Raw genomic sequence first — 7640 nt, 5'->3', positions numbered from 1 at the left:
TGTGCCACCAGGGAGGGCCTATTGAGACTTTCTATCTGTCCATTCGATTCCAGGTTATTCACGTTTACTGTTTAAACTATTTTTATACAGCTGTCTAAAAATCTTAGTTTTAGGCCCTCCCTAGTGTCACAAAGGGTTAAGGCTCAGCATGATCAAGCTATCAGCAGCCACTGCAGCACAAGTTCAATATCTGGCCAGGGAGTTGATCCACATGACCCAGCAGACCTCTCCTGTCTCACCCGCTGCTCCCCTCTGCAGTGGACTTCAGTAGATTTGCCTGGTCTGCTCCCCACTGTATCTCTGGCGAATCTTCTCACCTCACACACCTCTGGCTACACCACAGCTCTTGTATGCATGAATAAATAGCCTTTAAAAAACACCTTAGTTTGGCAAGTTTAGCATCTGTGTCATCTTAGAATTATATCCTAAGTAGTTTTGGATTATATCCTACAGGTTTTGAGTATTATGCTCTTAGATTTGGGTCTGATTTAAATTTTATGGAGAATATTGTTATTGTTTGTTTGTTTTAGCGATCAACCTGGTTACATTCAGGTTGCTTTCTGTGGATTGTAGTTTCAGTGTTCTGCTTTCAAAGCCTTTGCTATATAATTTGGCACTATCTCATGTATATACAACACAGTGTCTTTGACCTGCACACTGGTCTATTACTTTGTTAGCTCTTAAAATCTCTGGTGTGCTGTTTAGGAACATCTCTATGCATGTACAGGTTTTGGATGAGACCTTCATAAACAACTTTTTGGGTTCACTTTTACTAACTCCTTTTCTGTGATATGCCCAGTTGTTTCCATTCCCCTGGGGGTCCTTTTGTCAATTTTCTAACTAAATATAAACATAATCCACCTGAACTACACTGGAGGGGAAGCTCTGATATAAAATGCCTTATTACAAGAAAGTTTGTCCAGAATAACATTTATGGGGTACCTATTTCATGCTAGACTCTATTCTAAGCACTTTACATATATTATTTCATTTAACTCTCCCAGGTATTATTATTGCCATCCCTATTTTATAGATTAGGAAACTGAGGTTGAGTTAAGATTGAACAACTCACCCAAGGATATACAGCTACATATTATGGAATAACTAGTGGACAAAGATTTGAGTCCATGAGGATCTCATATACAATGCATCTATAATGTGACCCCTATTTTATGAGCCATTCTTCTTTGCTGCTACTCACTTTGCACACAGTTCCACTAAAGCAATCACTATATAATAATTATTTAAATAATAAATGATCATCTTGATGCCACTATTTGCATTGAAATGATTCTCTCCTTTCAAATATGAATCATTGGCAAACACCAATATATTAGTTCCCTAGGGCTGCTGTAACACATTATCAAAAACTAGGTGACTTAAAACAATGGAAATGTATTATCTTATCATTTTGGAGATCAGCAGTCTAAAATCAAAGCGCTAGCAGGTCTGGAAGCTCTAGGGGACAATCTTCCCTTCCCTCCTCCAGGGATTGGTAGCTGCCATCATTCTAGTGTTTACACCATTCCAACCATTGCCCCCATCTTCAAATGACTTCCTATGTGTGTGTCTCTTCTCTTTTATGGTTAGTGTGTCTCAATTTGTATGTTTCTTAGAAGGACATTCACCATTAGATTTAGGGTCCATCCCAATAATACAGGAGATCTCATTCTGAGTTCTTTAATATGTGCAAAAAAAAGACACTTTTTCCATCTAGGTCATATTCACAGCTTCTGGGACACAGGTCTATCTTTTGGGAACCAACATGCAACAGACTCTCCAAGGTAGCGGATGTAAAGGTAAGGCATATAATTATATGGTAACTACTAGAATAGTCACATATTTTTCTCTATTAAAAATGACATAAATTCAAGTCAGACTACCTTAGGCACCGAGAGGATTTATTTGTTTGCATAACTAGCAAATTAGAAGGTGCTTCTGACATTAGACATGGCTGGATTCAGGGACTCAATATCTTTCAGTATCTCCACATTTCAACTCTTCTTCCTTCTGGTGCTGCTTTCTTTATTTTCCAAGAAGCTTCACCATCAAAAAGATGAGACATCCTTATTCTGCCAGCACCAATATATCAAATCTTAGTGAACATTTTGATTATTCTGACTTAAGTCACACACTCATCTTTGACTGAACCACTGTAAGCAGAGTAACAGAAGTATTTGCTTGACTGATCCTTCCAGGACCACTTCTGGGACTAGTGTATGGGATGGAGGTGATGGAGGTAGGCAAGATATCATAAGTACTATTTTACTAGAACCACATAGGACAGAAGTGAGTCAGTTCTCTAGAGGAGGGACACTGAGAAGACCAATCTTATATATCTACTATAACTTCCAAGACTGTGGTATTTGGAGACATCAGTACATTAATGTTGCAATGCGCTTTGTCTTACTAAGTCATAGGCCTTTCATCCATGTATTATGTATGACCTTTTGATATACTTAATTGACTCAATGTGACAGAATTTATCCTTCTCATCTCTGAGGTTTGTCACCTCATACTCTCTCTAGAAGTTAAATATTTACTATATAGATACACACAGGTGAGGTTTTCTTTCTCTTTATGGGTTTGGATTTGAAATGTGTTAGAGGCCCTTGACTGCTCCCAAGATGCTCTGCTGCAGGTAGGAATGCCAATGACTACAATGAGTTTGTAGGGCAAGTAGCTTTGAAAGTCTAATTATGATTCCAGTCCAAACCTTCTCTATTTCCGAACACCCTATTCCCTTGCACTCCAAGCTTTCTAAAAACCCTCACAAAGACATGACCCTGCTGTAGCCCCCAAATCAATACTACATAGACCAACCTGATCCCTACCCACAGAGGTTTATTAAGGTTGGAACCAGAAAATCTCATTATAGTATGGTCTCACCTCCTTTGTGACCTCTTGTTGAGGACTCTGCTAGGGCAGGACTCAAGTGCATTCAAATGCACAGGATGCTGGGTATCCAGAAGGACTTCTGCCCTTTTCTCTGACAGTATTCCCCACCCAACTCCTCGTAACTCTCCCCAACTCTTCTGTTAGGCCCCTTTACTTCTGTCAGTTTGAATAAGTCCAGAAAAACTTATTCTCTGAGAAGACTTTTGTGCACATTCCCTTCATCTTTTGGCTCCCTGTGGTAATGTATCATGCCCTTGTTCTCTGACTCCTTTTGAGACTTATGCCTGTAGTAGATATGTCCGGTCTCCTGCCATACATCCTACTGGTTAGACCTCTGATTCCAGTGACAGTTCCATGTGAGCTCAGGATCATGAGTCTCACCAAAGAGTGATCTCCATTCCTTTGCTCCTTCCCCCAAGGCTCTTTTAAGGCCCAGGATACCACACAGACAGCTCCGAAGCTCAGAAAGGTCAATACAAGCAAAGGAAACTGTAATGAATGGGAGATGGCAGCCAGTGTCTCCACCTCCTACTCCCAGCCCCCTTCTTGGTTTTATTAGCTTTGAGGATTTTGGTTTTTGCAATTCATCATTGCATTACTGCTCCTGCCACCCACCTGTTAGCTGGGCATTGATGGGAGGTTTTCTGGATCATTCTTAGGAAATCCTAGCAGAATTGGGCCCTGATAATGCATCTGTATAAGGCTTTTCCTCCATCCCTGCTTCACAGTCCCCAGTTATTCCCTTCTGCTTTTTAGAATTACTTTCCAAACTCCCAAAAGTAGATGACTGGATTAAAAAGATGTGGTACATATATACAATGGAATATCACTCAGCAACCAAAAAAGAGAAACACATTCCTTTTGCAGCAACGTGGATTGAGCTGGAAAAGATCATGCTTAGTGAGATAAGCCAGAAAGAGAAAGAAAAATACCAGATGGTTTCACTCATAGCAGGAGTATAATGGACCAGGCGAGAAAATAACAAAAATAATGAACAACCATATACCAGACATTTTGTGGGAGTGGAGTGGGGAATGGGATGAAAAACGGGAGGGTGGGGAGGGAAGTGCACGGGATTTTGGTGATGGCACACGGGTGACATGGTGATGAGAAACCAGCAGGGACTACAATTGAGATGGGGAAAAAAATGTACAAAATGATGTAAAAATAAACTGTTATAAAATAAAAAATAGTAATAAAAAGAATTACTTTCCAAACAAACTTAGCTGTTCCCAAATCCTTGTTTCAGGCTTTGCTTTGGGTAACCCAAGTAAGACACAGCCTTGCTTGCCAACCAAAGAGGGTATGACCCCAGTGGCAGGCAACCCTCACTGCTCTTCACAGAGCCCATAGGCAGTACCCCCAGGAACTGGCTTTAATTGTGGATGGCAGAAGGGTAAGGAAGATGGAGGTGGAAGGAAAGGCCAGGAGTTTAAGTGAAGAAGCAGAGAGATTATGTTCTATCTCTACTTTTACTGATAATATCATACAACTACATTCCACAGTGCTAACTTCAAATCTTAGTCCTGCCATCTTGTGCTGGTTTCACCTAGATTACTCTGCTTTTCCGCTCACCTTTCCAGAGGTCTTACTCTGACCTGTTGGAACATGAAGAACTCGCTCCCCAGAAGCAGGCCTGTCAATTACTTTGGCATCTGGATTATTTCCATCTACGGTCAATGGACCCCCTGCAGGAGAAACCTTTACTAGAAGAGAATTGGGGGTATTGCCCAGATTTAGAGTTATCTCCAGAAATAACCTTTCTATTAGGGAAAACTATCTGGATGGCCGGGCAACCCTGTAATTTCAGAGAATCTGGTCCTTTTGCCATGTGAGACCCCTTCGCTCTCCTTGAAGGCCTATGCCCTCCCCCATTCTTTGGTTCAGGAAAAAGAAAACCTCATTTTGGGCCCCATTTACTCTGGAATTTACATCCATGTATTGATAAGATTCTCCATATGCTTAGAATTGATTTTTAATAGGTATTTCTCCTACTAATCTGTCTGTTAATTTGATTGCTTGAACAGCCCAAAAAGCACCCAGAGGGGCAAGAAGATATTTCCTCTCCTGCCTACAAATACATGCTCCTCATTTTTGATTGACCAGACTGTCAATAAAGCCCCAAAGCCAACTGGCTTGGTCTTTATGGCAGTAGATGTTACCAGTAGTGCATTTTTAAAAGTATAATTTGCTTTTTCTTACAGTCATGTTCCTTTAAGAACCCACGCACCCCTAAAAATTCTGTTTTCTGTTGTCCCAACTGCCCTCCTGTCCTTTGGGGTGTTCACTCACACAGCGGGTGAGTGAATGTGTTCCCTGAATTAGCATGCCCAATCCTGAGGCCAATAATCCTTCTTACTGTCTGCAACTGGACAGGTCACAGGAGCAGGGCTCTGGCCCTGGTTGGAGGGCTTTCCCTGTGCTCTTTCTGTGCTGCACAGGTTGCGCAAACTGACAATCCCCCACCATCTAAGGAACAAGCCCTGGAAACACTGACCCAGCCCAAGGCTCACAGATGATTCCTGATGTCTTTCATCTCTCAGGCCCAGAGGACAAACTCTTTTCCTTTGTGTTCTATTTTGACATTATTCTGCCTTTGTTCCCATTTTAAGGCAGTGTGAGGGGAGCTGTGCATTAGCTTTTGTGGGCTTTAATGAAGCAGGATTTGACAGCATTTCATATCAGGTATCATCTTTTGTGTGCATGGGGAGAAGGGCTGAGAAATGTTCCTTTAACTGGTGCCAGAAGAGAAGGCAGAGAAAGACAAGGAAAAAAATCTGATAACTACTTTTTCACATTAAAGTCCTGGCCCCTTTCTAAAACATGCTATTTGTCTATATTTCAAATCAGTTGGGAATCATATCTTTCCACAACAGCATTTCCTTACTTCCTGGAAACATATATCACAGGATGTATAATAAATGTTTATGCTTGCTGTAAAGAGGAAAGTAACATTTCATAAAATTTCCCATACTAGACCCCAAGGTGAATTTAATATAGGAGTCTGACTGACGAATCCCAAAGCAAGTGAAATTGGGCTAAAAGCTCATCCTGAACTGACTTCATTACGCAGAGTTGATGCTCAGGAAAAAATTCAACAACAAATTTCTTGAGATCCCTGCATGAAAGAATGGTGCTCCAGCTCTTGCATGGTGCCTATAACTTGCCCACATGACTCTCAGATGCCCTCCGCAGTACTACTGAGCAGTTGGTGGCTGGCTCGTCACTGTGTCTTTGAAAGACAGAAGAAGAAACAGCTGGAAATAGCCATAGATGAGGCACCCTAATAGAGATGATTTCAACACAGTGTGGACTGTTCTCCCTGAAACTAAAAATGCTCATGAGTCAATCTTGGTTCAACATGCTGGGGTGCAGATGGACATAAGGCAGTTGTAGATCGTAGCTGGCCTTCCCAACAGGCCTCTTAAAGTAAAACAATTGTTATTTTTCCTACTCAGTATAACTGAGGATCAGTCCAACGCTGTTGGCACTTGGATGACTGTGTGGCATGTGGAAGCCCACTTGAGGTGTGTGTTTACTTGAAGATCAGTGTACCTGGAACTGGACTCAAGTGCTTTTCTAGAAAGCGTGTGAAGATCCACATGGAGGAAACTGGAATGAGGAGATTGTTTTCCTTCACTTGTTCTGCTGGTGCTGTTTTATGAATGGCCAGGGGAGAAGTCCAAAGATAAGATCTGCTATGAGTAATTTTCATGGAACCTGCAGTTCAAAAAAATGTCTTCTGAAAGAAAATGTCTCTGGCCTGAGGGAACAGTGAGAAGGCCCTGAGCACAGTCCTGTGTCCCTAGGATCTGACCAGATGAGTGAAATCCATGGAACTAAGCAGATCCTGATCAAATACTGATATGCCCTGAAATTCATTCCTTGCATCCTACTCATTTATACATGAGGGATACAAAAGCAAGTGGAAATAGTTCGTATCTGGAGGGACTGAAATCATGGTTCATCCAGTGACAATGTTTTCTATGAAAGCAACACACTGAATGAAAATGGCCTCCGTGAACACTTGGGAGGCCGTGGACCTGACTGAAGCCTGAGGCCCGTGCAAAGTGTCAGGAGTTTGCATGCAAGAGTGGGTCTGCACTACCCTGAGGGGGGCCTCCTTAGCTTTGGCCTCTGCGTGACTTGGGCACTTTGCTCAGCGCACTTAAGGAAGGGACCCCCACCTGGGACTTAGGAGAAAGGAGAGCAGTTGTCTTTCCTTGCACAGGGCTACTGGTGACCCTTCCAGAGGGCCCAACCCAGAGGGGCACAAAAGTGTCCTCAGGGGACAGACTCGATTATTCCAGACTTGCAGCAGCCATAGTCTAGCAAGTTACAAAGGCACAAATTTTCACCTATAGTCAGATTTGCCTGTGAGGCATAAAACTGAATGCAATGTGGTAACAAAACCCAAGATGCCAACCCTGACTGGCCTTCACTGAAGACCCTTCCTAAGCAATAAAAAACTGAATTTGTAACCAAGTATATACAGAGCTTTGGACTCTCACAACCTGTCCCAAGTGCTAGCTGAATTAGCATAACCACCAAGGACTTTCCTTTCTAGCACTTAAACACCCCCCTTCCCCCAGGGGTCTCTCCCTCAGAATGCAGTCCTTGGCCTGTACTGCCTTGTCTGGCAAACTTATAGACTCAGCTTTGCAAATATGTATTTTTAAGCTTGGGTGGTCTTTGTTTTATCTTTTGACAATGTCAAGTTCCAGGAATGTGCTTTCTACTCC

The sequence above is a fragment of the Condylura cristata genome, unplaced genomic scaffold (assembly GCF_000260355.1).
Source record: "Condylura cristata isolate star-nosed mole 26May11 unplaced genomic scaffold, ConCri1.0 scaffold00027, whole genome shotgun sequence".
In the NCBI taxonomy this organism is placed as follows: domain Eukaryota; kingdom Metazoa; phylum Chordata; class Mammalia; order Eulipotyphla; family Talpidae; genus Condylura; species Condylura cristata.
This window is presented reverse-complemented; position numbering follows the sequence as displayed.